Source organism: Xyrauchen texanus, chromosome 9, assembly GCF_025860055.1.
Source record: "Xyrauchen texanus isolate HMW12.3.18 chromosome 9, RBS_HiC_50CHRs, whole genome shotgun sequence".
NCBI lineage: Eukaryota > Metazoa > Chordata > Actinopteri > Cypriniformes > Catostomidae > Xyrauchen > Xyrauchen texanus.
Genome location: NC_068284.1, coordinates 15,361,182 through 15,385,867, shown reverse-complemented (window position 1 = coordinate 15,385,867; position 24,686 = coordinate 15,361,182). Strand labels below are relative to the sequence as shown.

At 41.3% G+C, this 24,686-nt stretch overlaps 1 protein-coding gene across 2 annotated transcripts in view; it reads left to right on the top strand.

The window, feature by feature from the left end:
- LOC127649481 (pinopsin-like) overlaps nt 1-24,686 on the top strand; it is a 66,209-nt gene that overhangs the window by 26,336 nt on the left and 15,187 nt on the right. The gene's annotated exons all lie outside the window — the stretch shown is intronic.

The window sequence follows — 24,686 nt, the reverse complement described above, 5'->3', positions numbered from 1 at the left end:
GCTTTTGAGAAAATATACAGTAAAGATTCCAATCGTGCCTCCACGCAGAGATCAAGCATCCACTAGCACTGAAGCGATTCAATTCTCTGAAATGAGTTCTATCCATTCTCTGTATCTCTTGTCGCATCTCTGACAGTGATTTTATTTAAAAAAAAAAAAAAAACATTTGCTCTCCTCTACGGTTCATTTATATCAAGCTAACAAACTATGGACATCAGATTCAGACTTTTCTGAGGTAAATGTATACAGTTAATTGCTGAAGTCATTAATGTCGTTTGAAACACTGATTTGCTTATTACATGAGATATGATCAACATCCCATCTGATCTGAATTCATGTGTTTTCATTTTGTAGTTAAGAGGGATGCTGATCGGAGGAGAGATGCTATACACTTTATGTTTACAGTATGCTGCACTCATGTCTGAATTGACAGCAGCGTGATTTGACACCACATTTAAGAGCATAAAAACTACATTTATATTTTTAATTTCATGATAACATGGACATCACTTAAAAGCTGGGAACTGAACCCAAACAGTTTTAGACAAATACAAATTTCAATAATGGCCTTTCATTTTGATGGAGTGCATCACATATATGTGTTCACACCCCTCCAGTGTGAGAACCACTGCTTTAAAACATCTCCTTTTGAAAAGGAAGAAAGTCATATGGGTTTGGAACAACATTAATGTGAGAAATTATGACAGAATTTTCAAGTTGAACTATTCTTTTCAAACCTTATTTGGAGAACTTGACCTTCAATTCACAAATATTTGTCATAGGTTTTACCCATTAAACAGCTTGTGAGTATATAAAGACCAATGAAAAGGGTTCTTCTGCCCCCCCCAAAAAAGAGTATAATTCATCCCAAACTAGGTGTTGTAAAAAACACCAAGAAAGGGGAAGTATGGTCAGCAGCGCTAAAGAGTACAGAGGGAGACAAACAGTGAGTCCATAGAGATCAACAAGAACTCAACAGTCTGGATCCTTAAATGAATACCCACCTATTTACAATCATTTAAGTGCATATGTGAAAGTGGCTTAGGATGAAATATTTGATAATCACCTCAAGTTGCTGCCCTGATTCCTTCGTGTGACTCCCAATGAACTGGAATTGAAACTCCATGCAGGAGGTGCAGGAGAAATTAATTGTGGCAGCGCATACAACAAATCCCAGTCCCACTCTGATATTTACGAGGACCACATGTCATTGGATTTACTTATCAAGACCAAAAGTGGGCAGATGCCCTAAACGAATTAGCAAGGCATCAGTAAGTAATTTCACACATTTCTGGCAGAAGGCGTGGGACCCACATAATGATCAGATGCAAGATTAACATTAAATTACAATCAGTGGCACAATTCAACCCCTCTGCACTAAGGATATCTCGTAATGTGGCAGTTCTTCTGATTGCTGCAAATTAAGGGAATTATAGGGCCTGGAAGTTGGCCATGTAAACCTCTGTAATGTGCCGAGAGTTAAACTTCACCCACCAAGTTCCTTGCTGCCTCCCTTATTGCTGTAGATGTCCAGAGCATTCAAACAAAAGACCTTCAGTCACATCTTAGTCAGGAAGAACAAGTGGCATGTTTCAATTTAAGCCCCTCAAGTGCAGTAACTTCAGCAATTATCACATTTACATTTACATTTATGCATTTGGCAGACGCTTTTATCCAAAGCGACTTAGTGCAATTATTACAGGGACAATCCCCCCAGAACAACCTGGAGTTAAGTGCCTTGCTCAAGGGCACAATGGTTCGAACCAGGGACACTCTGATTAACAGCCCTGTGCTTTAGCCACTACGCCACCACCACATTGACACAAGGGGTCTTTCTTGAGAGCCTTGTGTCCCTCTGAACTTGAGAAAAGGCCAATGAGAAATTGGCAGACAGAATTTGTATGTCCCACCCCTGGACATATGGTATAAAGGGAAGCAGGCGTGCGTCTGTCAGTCCGATTTTTTTCTTCAGAGCCGAGCGGTTGTGCAGCAGCCCACGCCCCTGGGCGCTTCGACAGCGCTTCTGTAAAAGAGTGTATACCTCTAAAAGAGAAGTGTCTTTTACCTCTAAAAGAGAGTATTTTCATTCACAAAGAGCAATACACAGCAGGCGTTGAACGTCCTTTTCAGGATGCGTCTTTTTAAAGATGTCTTTACGCCTCTGTGTAGTTCCTGGATGCGGCTGTTTTCTCTACACTCCTGACGGTCATAAGCGCTGCCTCACGTGTCTGTGCTGCGATCACACAGAGGCAGCATTTATGAATGGTTTATGTTCTCATTGTGAGAACATAACCATGGAAACATTGCGATCACAGCTTTCTGTCTTCCAAGGGAAAGCCACTTCAGCAGCCCCCCACACCGCAACTTCATCCTACGGGATTAAGGCCGGCGCGGCTGCTGATGAAAGCGATTTGGGGAGAGAAATGGGCTCGATTTCGCTGGGTAAATGCCCACAAAATCCACAAAACCCCCACCCCCCCATCAAGCTTGTTTGCTTCTGTGCGGATCCGATGCAAGGCTCACCTCTCGGCCAGTCCGTTGTCTCATTCGGACCCCGCAAGCTTTATGATGATTACGGCACTGCATTGGAGAGCGTCACAGCATCGTCTAGCGTCAAGTCTTGTCTGGGCTGCCACCATTGGGTCTGCTTGCCCAATCTGAGGCTGACGCGCGAATATCCGCTATGCTTTCACGGGCCGACGTGAGTGCGAGGCTGGACTGTAAACTTCCACCCCCCCACCCTCATGCTGAGGGCATCCCCCTGCGTCCGAGCAACTGGCAGCTCCACCTCAACCCGGGCACCGCTCTCAGCCCCAGCGTCGGGCACCTCGCAGGCAGCGCATGCCCCCCATCTCCAGGATTTGGACCCAGAAGGCTCCTAAGCACTCCTGAGACAGAAGACCCAGGAAGTCAGATGTTCGCTCTGTAGTTGGTACAACGACCACTCCGTCCCCCGGTGGAGGGCCGGCAGGAAAATCCTTGATTTCCCATATTGTTACTGAAAAGAGATTTCCTCCTTTCCTGGGTCATCTAGCCGGTGAGTGCCGTTCTCACCTGCCGGGTGCGTGGAGCAAGGTAAGGGCTTTTCTCCGCACCCAAGCCTCGGGATGCGTTTTTCTGGGGTCGCACACAGAGCTTTAGATGTTCTTAGCAGCTCTTTGTCTGCTTCGGTGGACAGCGGAAAGGGAACGCTGTCTCCAAACTGAGGCTGCCTGCTGGGTCGTCGACGCCATTTCCTTGGCCTTCCTGACTCAGGCCATGCCCGCTCACTTGCGGGATCGAGCACACTCGACGAGAAGTGTGGCATCCTCATGGGCACTGGCCAACGGTACCTCCCTAAGTAGACATCTGCAGAGCAGAGGGCTGGGCGACACCCAACACCTTTGCGAGATTCTACAATCTCAGGGTTGAGTCGGTCTCATCCCGTGTTTCATCAGGTCCGAGCCGGTAGAACTCGGAAATATGGAACAGATGACCAGGTGTTCCGCTTGCACCTAGCGCCCTTCACCAAGTTGATCCTGTGTGCTTTATCTCCCAGGTTACCTACTAAGCTCTCGCTTCCTGGATTTACTTCCTCCCTAGCCTTCTGGCCTGTGAATTCAGTGGAGAAATTTCCAACCAGACACTCTATGAGCTGCAAGTGCTCTTTACTGGGGTAGGGCTCCACAGGCTTAATTCCCTCTTCAGTCAACTCTCTGTAATGTATTTTCCATGGAACGGTCCCCCTATTGGTGGACCCACGTCTCCCTAGTGCATTTCCTCTGCCCCTGTTCGCTCTGTTTGTAGAGCTCCTCCCTCATGAGGTAGGAGCTGCCACCTTGACAACCCATGTGGTGTATTGGCCACATATCACCTCCCCCTAGTCTGGGCTGGATGTGGTCTCCACAGGGTCCTTTCCCCCTGAAAGAATAGGATTGGGAAAGATCGACTTCCCAGATGCATTTCATAGTATTACATAGCCCCAGCTGCTTTACACTCTATGCGAGAAACATAGAGAGAGAAAAGCAGGCGGCTGGCTGGCTGGCTTGCACCCATTATGATCATGTAGCACCTGTTACCCCCTTGCTGGGAACCTAAGGTCTGTATATGATACCTTTTTCTGGGGCGTTGGGGAGGGTTATGTGCAGTTGATACAGTTGCTTCTAGCATGCAGCAGCCTGCTTGCACCTGTGTCAGCAGTTCACATAACACGGTCTAGTGCATGGCGCTTTGAAATGGGACCCCTTGTGTCAGTACATTCGACACAGCATCGAGTGAGTGAAAGAAGGGGAACATCATGGTTACTGTTGTAACCTCCATCCCTGATGGAGGGAATGAGATGTTGTGTCCTCCTTGCCACAACACTAGACCTACCACTGTAAATGGCCGTAACTTATTTTCGGCTCCTCTTGACATTGATTGTGTCATTATATCCAAACTTTGGTTGAAAATGGATTACAGGTTTTAAAAAACATATAATCTTGGATATTTTATGTCACTGACCCATGAAAATGAACTTAAAAGGCAAAAGAGGGGAGCAGCAAATTATTTGATAGAACCTGAATAAGAAGGTGAAGATTAAAGAGAAAGAGCACATGCTCACTAATCTTGTGTTTCTTTGTGTTTTTTGTGTTGCTGCTTTTAATCATTCAACATTAAACGCCGCAGCTGTTAGCCACCTACTCTGATAATTAAAATATGAAATACATAACATGCTTTCACCAAAAACATAATTTAAAGTAGAATGCACAGGCATAAAAAATGATAATGTGCTTGCTGCGAATGTGCAATTAAGAGCTACATTTGGGTCTAAAAGTATGGTGTTTGTGTATAACCAATAATTAAAATAATCGTTTCTTGCTGTATAAGATTTTACACAAAGTGTTGACAGCTGATGGTGTTGGCAAAAGAACGTAACCTCCGTAAGCTTCGGTTACCTCTTATCTTTAAGAATCAGAATCAGAATCGGCTTTATTGCCAAGTATGCTTACACATACAAGGAATTTGTCTTGGTGACAGGAGCTTCCAGTCTGCAACAATACAAACAATACCAAAAGCAGCAAGACACAGGTAATTAAAGCAAAAAAGAATAAAAAATAAATAATTATACATATACGTACATACACTCACCTTCATACATACCCACATACACACACGTAGTGCAAATTATATTATATAAATCTGTTATATAAAGAACAAAAATACAGTATATTATGTACAGAGCAATGTAAGTAATGGCAGAAGTGGATATGTTGGATAATATAAATACACTTAAACTGTGTATTGCGGTTGGGGGGCAACCAATAATCCTCTCAGCAGACCGAACTGTCCTTTGTAGTCTTCTGATGTCTGATTTCGTAGCTGCACCAAACCAGACTGCTGAGTGGAACTGTTTCAGCAGCACCTGAAAAGAAAATGCCAATGAGAATTGGCGAACAGAATTTGCATGCCCCTCCACCGGATATACTGGTATAAAAGGAGAAATCGTCTGTTCAGACAGGTTTTGAGGTGAGGAGCCGAGAGTAAGGTCCTGACCCTTTCAACGGCTTAGTACAGTGTTGGGGCAAGAGGGACACAACGTCTCGTTCCCTCCATCAGGGAATGGAGGTTACGACAGTAACCAAGACGTTCCCCTTCTGTCGCTCACTCGACGTTGTGTCGATGTAGTGACACTAGGGGTCCCTATTTAAAAAACGTCACAACACTGAACATGTTACGTGGACTGCTGATGAAGGTGCAAGCAAACTGTTGTGTGTGAAAATAGCAGGTGCATCAGACTGCACGTAACTTTTCCCAACGCTCCAAGAGACATCATATAGTTTCCCACATCCCTGAGTGAGGGAAGCAACGTAACCAGCCACAGCCTTTTCGCTCTCTATGGTTTCTTTCCATAGAGTGTTAGATGCGGGTGGGGCCATCTAACGCTATAACAAGCATCGGGGAAGGCATTATTATTATTTCCAATCCTATTCTTTCAGGGGAAAGGCCCCACGGAGACCACATCCTGCCTATCAGGGGAAGTTAACATGTGGTAAAAACGTCACATGGGCTTACCAGCCACACATGGAAGTGGCGCTGTGGTAGGTCCTGCCTTGACGGGGAGGAGCTCTACAAACACAGCGACCGGGGGGCAGAGAGAGCTCTGTCCAAGAGAGACGCGGGTCTGCCGACAGGGGGACCGTACTGCAGAAAATGCTTCACAGGGGATATTGGAATAATCTGAACCTGTGGAGCACCTGTCCAGCACAGGCAAATCGGTGCCTGTGGTGGGTCTGGCTGCAAAATGACTCCACTGAGTTCGGCACCAGAGGGCTAGGGAGGAAGGACACCCAGTGTCTGTGACTTGTAGAGCGCACGTTTTCACCTCAGGGGAGTGGAAAGGCGATACGTGCAAGCGATACACCCGACCAGCTGTTGTCACCGTATTACCGAATTCTACGTGTTTGGACCTGTCTAAATACGGGACGAGACCGGCTCAACCCAGAGATTGTAAAATCTCGCTAAGGTATAGGGTGTTGCCCACCCCGCCGCTCTACAGATGTCTGCTAGAGATGTCCTAGCCATCCACCGTGATGGGTTGGAAAGCGTAAGCCACTCGTCCAAGCTCCGGGCGAGGGGCACTAGGGGACGATAACGTGTGATGTACCTGGAGGTGGGGCCTCGCGGCAGGGTGGAGCAGGCGACATCACATTGGGGAGCGTTGCTTCGTCCCGAGGTGGTTGTGCTGAGGAGAGTCTCGAAGCACTTACCTAGGTCCGCGTACCCGGCCTGGGGCGATGACCTCTAGACTCGTCACCACCTGCCAGCCTGAGGCGCGAGTGTACCCGTGTTCATGTGGGCCTGACTGCAAGTGCTCAGTGTCTGATACCGCAGCCTGTTAGGCAAGCAAAGGAAAGGAAACAAAAGATTCTCTACCCGGCACTCCACCGGGGAATGGATTACCACCTTCATGGCAGACGTCGCTCTCCCTGGGTCTCTGGAGTGCTTGGGAGCATTCTAGGTCCGGGAGGTGGTCCATGAGACGGGGGCGTCCGCATCCTGTGGGGAGCTCTATGCTGGGGCTGAGAGCTGGGCCCGGGCTGGGGTCGGATCTGCCTGGGGTTTCACTGCCACGTTGCAATGGTCATGTTCTCACAGTGAGAACTTGAGCCATCCATAAACGCTGCCTCTGTGTGATCTCTGCCCAGACACGAGAGGCAGCACCTGTGGATGTCAGAAGCGGAGAGGTAACAACCGCATCCATAAATGACACAAAGATGGAAGGGCATCTTGAAAAAGATGCGTCTTTAAAGTGTGTTTACTCTTTTAGAGAAATATATACTCTTTTAGAGGGCTGTTGGAACGCTCAGGGGCGTAGTCTGCACTGGCATACTGAAGAAGAGAAAAGCCGCTGTGTGATGCGCCATATTTCCAACAGCGTATGCTCTTTAGAGGTAAGTGGAACAGCAGTGGGTTTACTCAGCTCGCTGAAACACAACCGCTCGGCTCCGAAGAAAAAATCTGTCTGAACAGATGCACAATTCCGTCATTTTATACCCATATGTCCCGGGGAGGGGCATGCAAATTCTGTTCGTATATTCTCATTGGCCTTTTCTCAAAGATAAGAGGTAAACGAGACTCTCAAAAGAGACCCCTAGTGTCACTATATTGACACAGCGTCGAGTTTGCTGATCACTCACATTAAATGTTGGTTTTCTGCTGTTGTTGTTTTTGTTAGCTACTAGCAGTGCTCCAGGTTTCTTTACAATTTGTGTGAAAGAGTTGACATATCTTGCTTGACCTGAAACTCAAAAGCACAATTATTTAAAATTATAATATATATATACACTACAGGTCATAAGTATGGTGTCACTTGCCTGAAATGTTTCTCATGATCTTAAAAAACTTTTGATCTGAAGGCTTATTCATAAAAGTTTGAAATTTGTTTCATATTTTCAAAAATATAATTGTGCCAAAATGTACATTTATTTATTTACAGAACAAAAATGTTTATTTAAAAAAATATATTTTGAAATGGATGACTAGGACAGAATAATTAAGAAAAGCAGCCCATTAGTGCCCTAGCATATAGATGGGAACTCCTTCAATACTGTTAAAAAGCATACCAGGGTGATACATCAAGAGTTTTTTTTTAGTCACAAAATTATTTCCATTTCTATAAATCCATAGTTGTGATGACTTTACTGTTATTCTAAAATGTGAAATGAATGAAAGAGTAAGTGACACTAAACTTTTGAATGGTAGTGTATATATTCACCAGAGCCTTTGTGATCTTATTGAACTTATCAGGTGAAATATGGAAAGAGGACCTTGATTACAGCTTAATTTGATATTGCCTTATTTTTAAACGTCATCTCCATTTCTCTTTGCCAGCCAAATTTTTCAAACATATTTGTCTCTATGTGTTTTCGTAATATACAAATACAGTATATTACTGCTGTATGTCAAAATAAGGTATTAATAAGCAGTGTGAGACAGGGCGGAGATTTATGGACATTTGAGTGTTTGTCTTTTTGGTTAAGTTCTTCATTAAAATATTATGTATATTCTCAAGCTGGTTCTCGCCTCCTCCTTTCCCTTAATCCCTTTACACAGTGTTAAGTGTAGTCTGATTACAAAGCAATTAGTTATTATAATCAAATTATTTTTAGGTCAAAATTAGTGTAACGTTTTACCTTTTAAATGATAGTTATCAGATTAAAGTTACTGACTTTCAAATAAGTTAATTATTTTTAAGTAATTACTTGGGTTGTACACTTCTAAAATACTATTATTAATATAGAATTTAAAACATGAAATATGTTCAGTTGTACATCTCTTTGCATTTTTATGACAGCTAGGCAAACACCCCCTAATAAGACATTGTAACAGAGAAATGTGTGGTCTTGAGTGTATGAATTGTGCGTGACAGTAAACAAGGAAGGTATATAGATTTAAATTTAAATTTAATGAGCAATTGTTTTTAGAAAGTTACTTAAAAGTAATTAGTAATTTGTAGTGATTACATTTTGATTTACTTACCCCAACACTGTTAATAAGGCGACATTAAAAGAACTGACTATTCGTGTATTTCACTTTACCCATATAATTTTTTGGAATTTCAGAGAGCTAGTCTTTTGAGTCCTATCTCTGTAGGTATGCTCTCTCTCACTTCATAATGATGAAATATGTGATGTCCAAAAGCTTCTAAAAGCACAATATTTGATTTATGCTTCTTCTTTACATTCTTGTCTGGATGCGGCAGAAAGTCCATTCTTTGCATCTTTTTATTTATCAATTGAACATCTGATACTATCACACTTCACTATACCTCATGCACAGCCACTAAACAATCTGTTGCCTTGCCCTGCAAGTATCATTTGGTTAGCTAAGAATTTAAAAGTGTTTTTCCTTCCAAGAAACAGACACCTGACAGCTGAATAGATATTTCTTATTACATCTCCATTCTGAAAGCTCATAATTTGCTCACAAAGGGATTCGGATTAAACAAATCACAGGAAATTACCTGAGAGATGAAGCTGTCAGCCATAATGCCAGAAATTTCTACTGAACAAATGGAAGAGTAAGACAAAACATACTGTAATTGAATGTAAATTACATGCATGGGACACTGGCTTTATTAATGAGATATGTTTGATGGGACAGATTGCGAGATGTGCACCCTGTCAGTAATCTAAAACGTTCCTCAAATTGCATAGGAGTCAAGTTCCTGACACAACCAGTATTTCAAATGTCACTCAGTCTCAAAAGAAGCAATGCACAAAGAGATCTCTCACAGGTGAATAATTTATCTTTACTTCAGTGTCAGTCAAACCTGCTCACACCATATGGGAACCCATGCGATTTTAATTAAATATTATGACAAAGTGAATAAATAGCAAAGCTGCTTTGCTGGAAATAATTTGTTCCTAAGTGCCCAAAGATTACAGGGTGTTATTTCCCATGAACATTGTAAAGATTTAAAAATATAGAAAAGTTATATTGTTACATGAAGAAATATTAAATATTCTACCCTAGATCACTAATTAAATGTAATCAAATTTGTGAAGGTGATATAAATGCCTTTGTATAGAAGGTCATATTTTGCTTTGGATGCTCTTCACTTAAAGATACACTTTGAAACATTCTCAAATCATGCTGGGATATCGATCATCTGGTTTTGCACAAAGTTGTGGAGTCGTACCAAGACAGACCAAATAGAAATAATAAAAATCATGTATATTTTTCAGTTAAACTTTTCACTGAAATTGTTGAGCTGATAATCTAAATTGTAATGAAAGATTTAGTATTAAATTGGAAAACAATGTAAAACAGAAGCATTTTCACAAGTGGTTTCAGACTTTTGGACCCCACTGAAGAATTTTATCGCTTACATATCCCTCCCTAAGATCTTCTGCATTCCTGTCAATAAAAACAAGGAATTATTAATCTCAACAAACCATTAGATCCAAAATTAAAATTATGAATAGATGAAAAAGAGAAAACTAACCATCTGCCCTCCAAAAAAACATGAAACACATGTTGACAGATAGTCAGATCAGATTCTGACCCAAATTCATTTGCAATGCTTATATATGATTATATGATATGGTTTATGTATCTTCATGACCCATTGATATAACCCATTGTTTGAATGTATTACCTTTAGTCGCTTATGAAATAACAAAAATAATATTGAATAATACAGTACATAAACCTCTAGTCTATATGATATGCTTATGTACAGTTTGGCACTCACAGCCAGGTAGAAAAAAAATGCAAGTTATTGGCCAGTTCTTCATACTTATGGTTTGTAAATGACACCTGCTGAATTCTGCCAGATATAATCTCCACTAATTCAATTTTGTTATGTTCCCCAAGCCACAAACACACATAACCCTCCAGCTGTACTTAACTGCCCTTGGATTAGTGCAAATCATAGTAGGTTTAATCTCAGCATACAGTTCACTAGTGACTCTACAATCTGTGAAAAACTATGCATGGAGGTTCAAAGAAGGCTAATTACAAGCTGCATCCACCAATCAGAGGAAACGTCCTGGTTAATTTCATAACCTCTGTTCCCTGAGGGAGGGAATGAAACGTTGTGTTGATGTAGTGACATCAGGGGTAACTCTTGGGTGCCCCTTACACCTGATATTTGATAAAAGGTATTTGCATGCCACTCCCCTGATATACGGGTATAAAGGAGCTGGCATGCATACCGATCTTTCAGGTTTTGTGCTGAGGAGCCGAGTATAAGGTCCTGGCCATTTCAGCAGGTAGTTCAGCGTTGTGGAAGGAGGGACACAATGTCTCATTCCCTCCATCACTTTCTGGGCAGGATGTGTTGAATGGTCTCCATCTGCTGCTTCACTGCCGAGAACTGCTGGGCAAAGTTCTCGACAGTGTCGCCGAATAGGCCAGCCTGGGAAATGGGGGCGTTAAGGAACCGTGCCTTGTCGGTCTTTCTCATCTTGACCAGGTTGAGCCAAAGGTGGCGATCCTGGACCAACATGGAGGACATTGCCCACCTGAGAGACTGCGCTATGAACTTCATCGCCCAGAGGGCGAGGGCGGTCGCCGAGCGCAGTTCCTGCATCAATCCCAGTGCGGAACTACCCATGTGCAGCTCTTTCAGCGCCTTGGCTTGGTGGACTTGCAGGAGAGCCATCGCGTGCAGGGCGGAGGCGGCTTGTCCAGCGACACCTTAGGCTTTGGCTGCCAAGGATGATGTAAACCTATTGGTGCTAGATGGGAGCTTCGGGTGCCCGTGCCAGGTTGCAGCGCTCTGTGGGCATAGGTGCACCATGAGCGCCTTATCCACTGGGGGCATCGACGAGTAGCCCTTGGCCGCCCCACCATCGAGGGTAGTGAGAGCGGGGGAGCCAAAAGATCAGAACCGGAGAGTAAAAGGTGCCATCCACGATCTTGTCAGCTCCTCATGCGTTTCCGGGAAGAAAGGAACTGGGGCAGGACGTGGCTGTGAGTGGCGCCGCCCCCGCAGCCCCGCCCCGGCATCGAGCCCCTCGCAGGAAGCAGGTGCCACAATTACAACATGGTAACACGGGTATATTTGTCTACATATCATATACATTTTTTATTTAATACCACACTTTCCACCCAAATTCTTCTTATGATCTGTTATTGTAGTTTAAGTACTAAATACATACATGCTTCAATATCAAAAGAGACAGACACTGATGAAGAAACAGCTCCTGGGGATTCGGAGGCTACTTGTGAGTTTGCACAGACAGGTATTTAAGACAGCAGAAAATAGCTAGCTGGAGAGACTACTGGCACAGGACACGGAGATGCTGGTGCAGGGCATGCAGGAGAGACCCCTGGAGGTGTTGGTATGTTGCGGACTGGAGAAACCAATGGGACAGGAGAAGTTGGGGTTGATTAGGCTGGAGAGACCACAGAGACAGGAGAACTGATGTGGAATGGGCTGGAGAGGCTTTTGCGACAGGAGATGTTGATGCGGGGCAGGCTTGAGAGGCCACTGGGACAGAAGATGTTGGTGTGGAGCATGCTGGAGAGTCCACTGGGATAAGAAATGCTGGTGTGGAACAGGCTGGAGAGACCTCTGCAACAGGAGATGTTGGTGTGTTGCAGACAGGAGGGACCACTAAGACAGGAGATATTGATGTGGAAAGGGCTGGTGAGACCTTTGCGACAGGAGATGTTGGTGTGGTGCAGGCTGATGAGGCCACTGTGACAAAAAGATGTTAAACGTAGATTCACATACAGAAACTCCATAGCTAGAAATGTAAGCACCATACATTTAATGAACCTGTGAAATTGTAAAGCTGAATTGGGGAGGGCAATATTATTACAGCAGGTGTGACAACGGCCCTGCCGAAATTATACTGCCTGGTAACCAGTTACCTTTGAATGTAGAGACTCAAGCTTTTCAGGACACAATGTCCATAGCTAGAAATGCCAGCACCATAAGTTTAATGAACCTTTTAACTTGCAAAGCTGAGTTGGGGAGGGCAATATTATTACAACAGGTGTAACAACGACCCTGGCGGAATTATACTGCCCCCTAGTAAACAGTTCCCTTTGAAGGTAGAGTCACATGCTTTTCAGGACACAACTTCCACAGCTAGAAATGTCACCAGCAACAAGGTGATGTCTCTGTGCCATTAAAATCCTGAGATCAAGAGGGGAGTATATTTTCAGCAAGTGTAATAATAACATTGCCTGAATTATATATTGAGGGTACAGCCTCAGTTGCTAGAAATGTCACCAGCAAAAATGTGATGTCTCTGTGTCCTTGTTATTCTGAGATTGAGAGGGGAATACATTTTTGGCAGATGTAATTGCTGAAATGATTTTCCCCCCTGGTAAATCAATTATATTGAAGTTACAGTCAAACACTTTTGAGGTCACAGCCTCCATAAGAAGATATGTCACCTGTACAAAAGTGATGTCTCTGGATCCTGAGATTGGGAGGGTAATACATTTTCGGCAGTTTTAGTAAGGACATTGCCGAAATTATATTCCCCTTTGGTAAATCTATCCTATTGAAGATAGAGTCAAATGCTTTTGAGAGCACAGCCTCTATAGCTAGAAATGTTACCAGCTAAAATGTGATGTCTCTGTGGCCTTGAAACCCTGATATTGAGAGGAATACATTTTCAGCAGGTGTAATAAAAACATTGCTGTAATCATATTCCCCCCTGGTAAAACCATCCATTTGAAGATACAATCAAATGCTTTTGAGGACACAACATCCATAGCAAGATATGTCACCAGTATAAATGTGATGTCTCTGTGGCCTTGTATTCCTGAGATTGGGAGGGGAATATATTTTTGGCAGGTGTCATAATGACACTGCCAAAATTATATTCCCCTTTGGTAAACCCATTTTATTGAAGATACAGTCAAAAGCTTTTAGGGGCACAGCCTTCATAGCTATAAATGTCACCAGCATAAATGCATTGTGTCTGTGAAATTATTGAAAAGGGGGTCCCAGCACATGCTGAAGTAATGTGACTTTGTATAAAAACAAAGTAATCAATTCAACATCTCTTTATCTCTTTAAATAACATGGGAGCAGTTTGAGTCAACAGCTGACCTCGAGACAGAGTTATATAAGCTGTAAAATTGACAAAATGAAGAAAAACATAACCATATTTTTTAGGCCGCAAGGTGTTGGAAACGTATTTGAATAATAATAATAATAATAATAATAATAATAATAATAATAATAATAATAATAATAATAATAACATTCTGAGGTATCTTTATGTTCTTGGACTTTTAAGAGTAAATAATAAATCTATTTTAAAACTGAGGTGAGTTTAATTATTTGGTTTATTTCTGTTTTTTGTAGATGTGTAACTGACATACAACTCTCATAACTATAAACAAAATGAGAATATGCCATATATAGGCCTATTGTTACTCTGAAAACATGAATTGCCTCTTATTCTATAGCCCAGGGGTGACCAATACGTCGATCGTGATCTACCAGTCGATCACAAAGCTGGTAGATCGCACACAATGTATACTGTATATGCTTTTGTTAAATTTTTATACAAATAAATATAACGTCTTTCCTTCTTTAATGCACATGTAAATTTTTACCAGGCAAGTTTTTTGTTTATTCAGTTGCCATGACAACTAGGTTTGTGCCTTCCAAAGGTTTGAAAGAACATAGTGTGAAATTCCGAAGCTAACAGTTTTCGGTAGTTAACACAAATGATCTTCATCCGCAAACCATACATTTTATATAAATTCCAACCATCTGAAAATGAGTGTGGTACCAAGCAAAAAGTCAAAAACTGCAGTTACTCACATCTAAGCTGCAGCACCACGAACTAGGGAACTTCCAAAACATTGCATCTGAGCTGCATAAGCAAGGAAAGGAGCCTACACAACTTGACAGTGAGTGCTATATTGAGCAAATTGAAAAGGTCAGGTCACACTTTGACAAATGTTTTCAAGACATTGCTTTACTTGAGCCAATCGCTACAATTATGTGCTTTCAATTTGGAGATGAACATGAGGATGATTCCCTAGCCTCAGACTTGGGAAAGCTGTTTCAGATGAACCCATCAGCATTAGAGGAGGAGATTTGAACACTGCAGACTGACATTCAGGTGAAGGTGAGGGCATTTTATGGACAGTTTTGGAACCTTATTGCAGAAGAAAGTATCCAAATATTAGAAAATGTTCCATCTCATATACTGCACTGTTTTGCTCAACTTATTTATGTGAATCAGCCTTTTCTCACATGAAGATTATTAAATCTAAACACCGGTCCACCATGACTAATGACTATTTGGAGGCCTGTTTGAGACTAGCTACCAGCAGCTACTGCCCTGATTATGCAAACCTGTCTGATTCCATTCAGTGCAAGTCATCAGAATAAGGTAAATGCCCTGGCTATTGGGATCTATTGTGCTGTAGGTGTTTTGAGTTTAGTGTTAAAATTGAATGATATCAACATTAAACAAGATGAATTCCATGTAGGGATACATGCAGTAGTCCCAACAAGCATTTAAAGAAAAATGTAACTGTTTTTTTTAGTTGGTAAGTCTTATTGAGTTGGTCGTTTAAAAGCAGATCATCATGCAAACATTGTGGACACCCCTGTTGTAGCCTACATTCCCTTACATTTAGAAATTTGATGTCTGTATGTGTATCTTTCCATATACACTGTTTTTTATGTTTTTAATATCATTATTTAAAATATTGTTTTATTAATGATATTCATATGTTCATCACGTGCAATGGGAAGAGTGAATAAAATGACAGCAAGTGAATTAATAATAAACGTTACATCAAAGACTTGGATTGTTAATCTCAAGGTGAATTCAATGGGACATTAAAACAGCATCATGCGAGCGCTGGTTTAGCACCAGATTCACTGAAGGATTTATGCAGATCAGGCAACGGTGCCCACAAACTCGTGGCTGATTCTTTGCAGTTCTGATTTTGCGGGCTGATTCTGAGCGCTCTACAGCAGAGGAGGCAGAAGTCCACCATGATCTCACTGACACACTGCAAGGAGAGCATGACTGTGATCCAGACATTTGAATCATCTCTTTAACATGCCGAGGTGCGCTTTACTACTCCGCACGTCTTTACGTCACCATAATTTGATTAATTATTGTTTTGCTGATGTGATCAAAATAAAAGTTAAGAAAATGAAGGGGAGCTTTATAAGTAATTGGAAATGAAGGGGTCACAAAAGATGACACAGATTAAAAAATAAATAATCTGCAAACTGTCACGCGACGATAATCACTTGTGGTAATACAAACAATCTGTTTTAACACCTTAAATGAAGCACGCTAAAGAATATAATGAATGCCATGCGCTCCGCATCAATTCCATTTTGTTTAGCCTATATATGTTTATGCATATTCTTTACATTTATTTTATGCAAGACGTGTTATTTTCGTTGTGTATTTTTACTAAAATTATGTAATATTTTCTTTGTTACTTTTGCTTTAAAAAGAGCTTCAGTTTCTTGAAGAAATTTTATAATAAATCTGATCAGCAACATATTAGACTGAAATGTGGCATAATGTGAAATTGAATATATGGTGAGGTTTATTTTATTTTTAACTTTGTAAAGTTCTAAATAAAGATACAATTATATAAGAGGAATTGGTTTTCATTTCAAAAGTATTTATTTCATTGACTAGGTTTTCCAAAAATAGGCATTGCAATATGGTTATTTATTGTTAACTGATTTTTATTGTGATATAAGATTTTAGTCATATCGCCAACCCCTAATTCAGCATATACAAAAATAATAATAAACAACATTTTGCCTTCATTGATTCATTTATTCTCAGTTCATTGTTCTTTGTTTAAATTAAATCTAAAGTTCTTATTCTTCAAGTTTTTAATAGCTCATCAAAAAGGGTGATGTGTCATGATCATGTGACTTTTCATCAAAGATCAAAATAAAAATGTTATTCTGTGAAAAGCCCAGCTGCTGTTCAATAAGCACAATACAAATACCTCCGGTTCAATATACCATAAACTCTAAAGCCCGGCGCACACTTTACAATCTTGGCCATGATTCTGTCAAATTGGAATTCAAGGATTTTTGTCGTCGTAGGGCAAAATCTGCAATCTTACTACGTTCAGTGTGACATGTTCACAGACGGCTGATTAATAGCATTTGTGATGATATTTAGCCTCCGACGAAGTTCTGGCAGTGTCATAACTTTAGCATCGCAACCGTATAGTGTGACTGTTAGGACGGCCAGATGAGATATTCCGCGCCTCTCTCGCTCCCCAATTCACTTGGAAAGAAACCTGCTCCGCATCTGCACCATAACATTTGTGCCTAAGATAACACTTTATTCAAGCTCTTTCAATGTTTTTTCTTCTTTTAATTTTATATAAAAAGTTTTAATAAATAAATAAGCAGAAAATACTTGGTGAAAAATGTAACATGTCAGTAATATGAAAGCATTATTCCCTGAATTAAATAAATACAGTGATTACAAAATGAAAATCAATAAATTATTGCATTTTCTTAACACATATTTTTCTTTACATTTATCATGCATTTTCTCTTCATGCATTATATCACTTTATTTTATGTACTATTTTACTTTTAATAAATGTACTTTAAATGTCTGTAAACTTCTTTAGTTAAGATTCACACCACTACAATTTTATTTAAAGAAAAAAAAAAACTTTGAACAATTTATATTGGTAAGTATTTATGGGGCATTTTAATCCAAATCAGCAGATACAGTTGTAAATTATAATAATCTATGTAGTGTTTGTACATTATCCATTGGGAAATTGGAAGCGTGATATGAATTTTCGTCATTTTTGTGTAACTGATGCAATGAAATGGTACGAAAGACGTACTATAACCCACCTTTTTGTTCCCTCAATGTGAATGGATAAGTTTGTCATTTTTCAGCTGACAATTATTTTTATTTCCTTTTTATTACTTGGGGTACTGTTTCTAATTGAATCAGTACCTCCAGTGGTCGAAGCAGGAAGTCTTGTTCAACGTATGAGCATGTGCGAGCTCCAGTTTGCACATAAAATGTCCGCAGAGTGGTGCCAAAAGCGAGTTGGTTGCAAAGCAAATTTGTTTAGTCAACAGCAAATTTGATTGCAAAACATAATTCATTTTAACCCCAACCCTAAACCTAACCGTCAGTGGAGTGAAAATGTAATTTTCGAGTGTGAACTCAACATCTGAATCACACTCACCATTGTTTGAGCTCCCAATGGAGCATTGAGTCCTTGTGTCAGAGGATGCTCATGCAACACACTATCAGTAGTGCTAAGAGGAAAATGTGATCACACCTGAACTGATACAGAAATGCCTGATGGGGATGATGCTTGTCAGTAATTTGATTAAATTGGGTTGATTTGAGGGTACAAGAACTTTTGGAAGAAATATCTGGTTACAGAACATGCAAAATAAATTTTTTACAATATTAACATAATCATGCTTCATGAACAAGAAGGATATTAAGAAATAAAAAGCTGTGAATGCCAACTTTTCTGAATAAAGATAATGCAAATTGAATGAAATTAAATTAAACAACTCAATGAAAGTGTGTACTGATTATTATTATTATTATTATTATTTATAAGTTGTATAAGGCTGGTTTGATATGGCTGGTTGTTGACCATTTTTTTTTTACTTATGGCTTAATCAGAACTAATGGCTCTTGGCTATTTAGAAGCGACATGATCTCTTTGTTTAGCAGATGGTCTTATGGACTGATTCAGCATGTAAACTTCTGAGGAGAACGGTGAGGCTTTGTTTGACTATGCTGGGTTTTCAGTGCAAATGTGCAAGTCCCAATGATGGTAGCGACCTGTTTGTCTCACCTTGAGCAAACAGCAATGTGTCATTTTCACATTGCTCTGTAAACACCCACATCTTTGTGAGACCCACAAAGCCACAGTACTAATGGCCAGAATCTGAAGACCAACTCAGACAATCAGCCTAAACTATAACTTATAGTGAGAGATCAGATCATTTGTTGGGATATTATTATTTTAATGAACTATAGATACACAACAGAAGGGTGTAAAGATGTCCACATCTGGAACTAATTAAGGACGATTTAATGTGAACAGGCTCCATATCCGAGGACTTATGTTGAGTTTCTCAGTGTAAGCCTACACCTACCCCTCTTTAGTCCAATATTATTACAACCTGGTGTCTATCACTCTTCTAATGATAACATATCAGGTTGGCAGTAGTGACTGTAGCACAGATTACATAAGTACATTTCCCCCAGTGTAAATTCCTCTGAATTACTTTTGTAGTCCACAACCCTAATTTAGATTTATTAAATGGAATTTAGAGCATAATCATCCACTCAGCTTTGGGTTGCTGCCTGCGTAGCAGTATCTGTTTCATAGCTCAAAGCTAATGAGAACCCTGAGGACAACATTGTGCCTGTATCCTCTCTCAGATACCATCTGTCTCCATATTGACTGTCTGCAAACTCTCCTACAGTTCACTGCTCACAGTTCAGGTGGCAGTCTTATGCTGGAGTCTGCCCTTTTGAAACAACCTGACTCAGTTTGAGCACAGAAGCAACTTTCCTTTTACGATTCCCTTTATTAATGCTTGTTTTATGGAGATGGTAAGGGCCAGAAAGTGCTACAATGAGAATTTGACAGGATAAGCACTGGTCCAAGCCAGCATAATTGTTCCAGATAGCAAGGAGACATTGATACAATGGTGATTTAAAAAAAAAAAATTTGAATCATAATTTTGGTTGAGATAAATTTTTAAATTATGTTGTATTAACACTCAAATATTACTGAAAGCCAACCGGCACATATGGGTGGTGACTAATGTTCCCTCTACGCTGTGCTCCTGCACAGCATTGCACTTCTAATGTTGCTCCCATGTATGGAAAAAACATCTGCGCAGATACAAGTGTGTGGGAAAACCTAAAGATTTTCCTGAATCAGAGTTCAATGCATGCTCAATGTCCATATGAATGTTTTTTCCTGTATGGAGCTAAAGCTCTGAGTGAAATCTCGTGTGTAAACATGGTGGAAATAAGCATTACATAAAAAGCATACATTGCTATTGGTGACTGCGTCAATGTGGCTGTGCCCCAATGGTTAAATGTGCTTCATGGTTAAAGCCCGTCCTGCATTTGATTAACATAATAGTCGGCTTATGCCTTACATGTATGCAAACAGGTGCAACAAATCAGGTAGGTTATTGAATGTGTCAACATATCCAAGTATGTAAGCAGTAAGCAACATTAATGACACTGAGACAAAAGCTGCCAATGAAAAATGTTGTTTATTTAATTACAAAGATAAATAAAAAAAGATAGTGGTGCACTGTAATGTGGCACAGACTGCAAGATGGCAAGGTGGCAAGGAGAGAGAGGGAGCGAGAGAGATTTATCCTGACAGATTTATCCTGTTAAATGCATATTTTATTTTATATTGTATAGTGTATATTGTTATTATAGTTTTTTATTTTATTTGATTCATTACCTGGCACCATATTTAAATTCTATCTTATCATTATTATTTGTCTTGTCATTATCTGTTTTGTGTATTAATGCTTTGGCAATATTGTATGTAAACACAATCAGGCCAATAAAGAAAATTTTAAATTGAAAATTGAAATTGAGAGAGAGAGAGAGAGAGAGAGAGAGAGAGAGAGAGAGAGAGAATGAGAATGTGTGTCCTTGGGCTTTAAAATGGTTCCCAGAAGGTGACACCAATCAACTAGTGAGATTGCAGGTGAGCTACCAGGTAACTGCAACAGACCACAGGTTAGAACAGGTTAGAACTGGTAATGCTGAAATTCTGAATAAGGTAACCAAAAGGACATAACACTGCCATCCTTAAAAGGTTGTATAGGACAACCTAAAGCAACACCAAAAAATAAATTAAATACAACAATCACATGCAAAATGCAAAAGAATCAGGCAGACACCTATGACCATGATAGGGCATCTGCTAACAAATGATCCTTTCCACGAATATGACAAAGCTTAAGATCATAACCCTCCAGAAATAAACTCCATCAGAAAACCCAAAGGATTATGATCAATATACACAGTAAGTGGAAAACTGGATGAGACATACACATCAAAATGATTCGGAGCAAGAATAAGGGCTAGAGCTTCCTTTTTAATTGTAGAATAGTGCTTCTGATGGACATCAAATTTCTTTGAAAAATACCACACATGATGCTCAACCCTCACTGAATTATCTTGAAGAAAAACAGCACCCAAACCAACATCACTAGCATCTACAGCTAGCTTAAAGGGCTTGTTTGGGGGCCTGGGTAGCTCAGCAAGTAAAGACGCTGACTACCACACCTGGAGTCGCAAGTTCGAATCCAGGGCATGCTGAGTGACTCCAGCCAGGCTTCCTAAGCAACCAATTGGCCTGGTTGCTAGGGTGGGTGTGGTCATGTTGGGTTAACCTCCTCGTGGTTGCTATAATGTGGTTCTCGCTCTCGGTGGGGCACGTGGTGAGTTGTGCATGGATGCTGCGTAGATTAGCGCAAAGCCTCTACATGCTCTATGTCTCTGCGGTAATGCGCTCAACAAGCCATGTGATAAGATGCGCGGATTGATGGTCTCAGATGCGGAGGCAACTGAGATTCATCCTCCGCTGGCCGGATTGAGGCGAGCCACTATGCCACCACGAGGACTTAGAGCACATTGGGAATTGGGCATTCCAAATTGGGGAGAAAAGGGGAGAACCCCTCCCCCACACACACACACACTGTAAAGAAGTCAATGGAAAGGAGGAGGCGAGAACCAGCTTTTCATCATAAATAATAAACTGAAACAGAAGACACAAACACACACACATGACGGACATGTCTGTAAACTATCTCTCTCTCCCGCACAGTCCTCCGCAGCCTTTATCCCTCTCGGAGGCTTGATTAGCCTGATAAGGGACCGGGTGTGTATAATCATGACCCGGCCCGCCCTCCGCCCTGCCACATTCCTCTCTCATTCTCTCAGGCAGGGGAGCCCCCGGCATGACGTACACCCCCCTTTACATGGGGAGGGGCGTGCCTTTTTTGCCCCGTCTGCCGGCAGGTCATCCCAGTCTACCTGGACAAGGGAGGGGACAAGGCGAGGGAAACAGAAATAATTAAATGGGGGGCCTTTTTCCTCGGCCACTCGAGAAAAGAGGCCCGGCTAGGCTCGGCCCGTTGGGTTGGCTAGCGTCGCCTTGTTCCCCTCCCTAGGGTAACTATAATGATTCCCTCCATCAGGGAACAGAGGTTACATACGTAACCTAGACGTTCCTCTGATCACACCAGGATTTGTTGGTCATAAAACATACACCACCACCTCTGCATTTACCAGAGAGGTCTGTCCGCTCGGTGTATGAGAACCCCATGGGTTCGAGTCTGGAATCTGTGCAGAAATCCAAGTTTCTGTATGGCAGATAATGCAGCAGTCCCTCGTCTCTCATTGAAAAGAGATCCATGCTCTCAGCTTGTAGAGCTTGTTGTTCATTGGTCTCTCTGATGAGGAGGCATGCTGATAAGAGATGGTCAAACTACTTGTACATCCTTATTATCATGATAATACTGTCTAAAGTAATAAAATACAACTTACTGTACCAAAAATCACATTACGTTGTTGTTTATGCTTTCACAAAATTACCATTTTACTCAACCAGCTTATGTCACGTTAATAATTTTGCATTCTTGTCTACTGCAGTACATGGTAAGGTTGATAAATGTTTCACGTGATTTTAAGAACATCGTTTTGTTTAGCATAAAATATGTTTTGTGCCACGATGCCCAATGTTAACATTTGTGTCCTGCAGCAATGCTAGACGGGAAATGCTAAATAATTATATTTTATGCTGAAATTACACAAATCTGATAAAATTTCATGGGGTAATTTAAGTGAAAATTTAAGGAAATCTAAAAATAAAAAAGTTTTTTTTTTTAATTAGAAGACAATTATAAATAATCAAGCTGTACCAGTGAGAGGACATAATTAACTTGTGGAAAGTGAAATGACTTGTGTTAATCTTGTCATTTGAATACTTGTAAGAGGTCACTGAATTGCTATCATTCCATGCAATTTTATTGGAGGATGCTAAATTGCTCTTTATGAATACTTTATTGATCCTCCTCGGGCTGTTCAGTAAGAGCAACAATTGCTCAGTCAGCAGTTTTCAAGCCTTTACACAGACATTCTAATAGACTTAATGTCCATCTCCTAAGCGCTTGAGCATGACTAATTAGCTACATTTAACTGATGATTTTCAAGATCACAAGAAATTGCAGTATTAAACTTTGATGACTTATGGTTAGTTCACCCCAAAATTACGAATTCTGTCATCATTTACAGTACTCTCCCTAATGTTGCTCCAATGCGTTTTTTTCTTAAGTGGAACACAACAGGAGAGATTGACAGTCCTAAGCATTCAGGCTCTTTTTTTCCATAGGAGACAGAAAGTCATGTGGGTTTTGGAAAACTTGAGGGTGAGTAAATTATGACAGAATTTTCACTTCTGGGTGAACTTTCCATTTAAGAAAAAAAGATTAGACACGTCTCTGTTACTGACGTAACCTCCGTTCCCTGATGGAGGTAACAAGACGTTGTGTCGATGAGTTGACACTAGGGGTCACTCCTGCGGAGCCTAGACATCTCTGACCCTGAGAAAAGGCCAATGGAAATTGGCATGTGGAATTTGCATGCCACTCCCCCAGACATACAGGTATAAAAGGAGTGATGCTGCAAACACACATCAGGTATCGCACTGAGGAGCAGAGCCAAAGACCTGGCCATTTCAGTGGTTGGTTCAGTGTTGTGGCTGGCGGGACACAACGTATTGTTCCCACCATCAAGGAACGGAGGTTACGTTAGGTGGAAAACAACACACGGTCTTTACCGGTTAGGAGCGGAAGCACATTGTGCAGAGCAATGTCCTGGTAGATCCTACCCAAGGGGGGAGGAGTTACTACAAACACGGCGACCAAGGACAGAGGGCCCTCTGTCCAAGGAAGATGCAGTTTACTGGCAGGGAAACAATTTTGCTGAATATACATCACATGGGGTTGCCTAGGGGAACAACCAGCACACGTGGAGCACTTACCTCAGTACGGGGGCCTGGTGACGCCCGTACTGGGGCAGCAGCAAGCCTCTCCGAAGACTCGACGGCAGCTAGGCTAGGGAGGAAGAATGTCCAGGGTTCACACTTCTTGCGAATGCAGTTGGGGAAAGACGGCATGTCTTCGCCTCAAGGGAGGGGAAAGGCGCTATGCACAAGTGATACATCCGGCCAGCTGACCCGAACTTACCTGTTTGTGTCACCTGATTACACACGGGATGAAACTGGCTCAACCCTGAGGTTATAGAACCTTGCTAAAGTGTTAGGTGTTGCCCAGCCCACGGCTCTACATATGTCTGCTAGAGAGATGCCGTGGGACAACGCCCAAGAAGCCGCAACACCCCTGCTAGAATGGGCCCAAGGAATTAGAATTAACCTCCTCGTGCCTCTCAATTTCCATTGGCCTTTTCTCAAGATCAGAGATGTCTGGGCACCGCAGGAGCGACCCCTAGTGTCAACCCATCGACACAATGTTGAGTGAGTGACAGATAGGGAACTGCATGTTATATCAATAATTAGAGGCCTAATAAAGTTTTGTACTGGCTATACAGGTATACAGTTATATAGTGGATCATATTAATTTGAAATTACATATATTCTTAGTTAATTTTCAACGTTGCTGATGATCCATCTCTTTA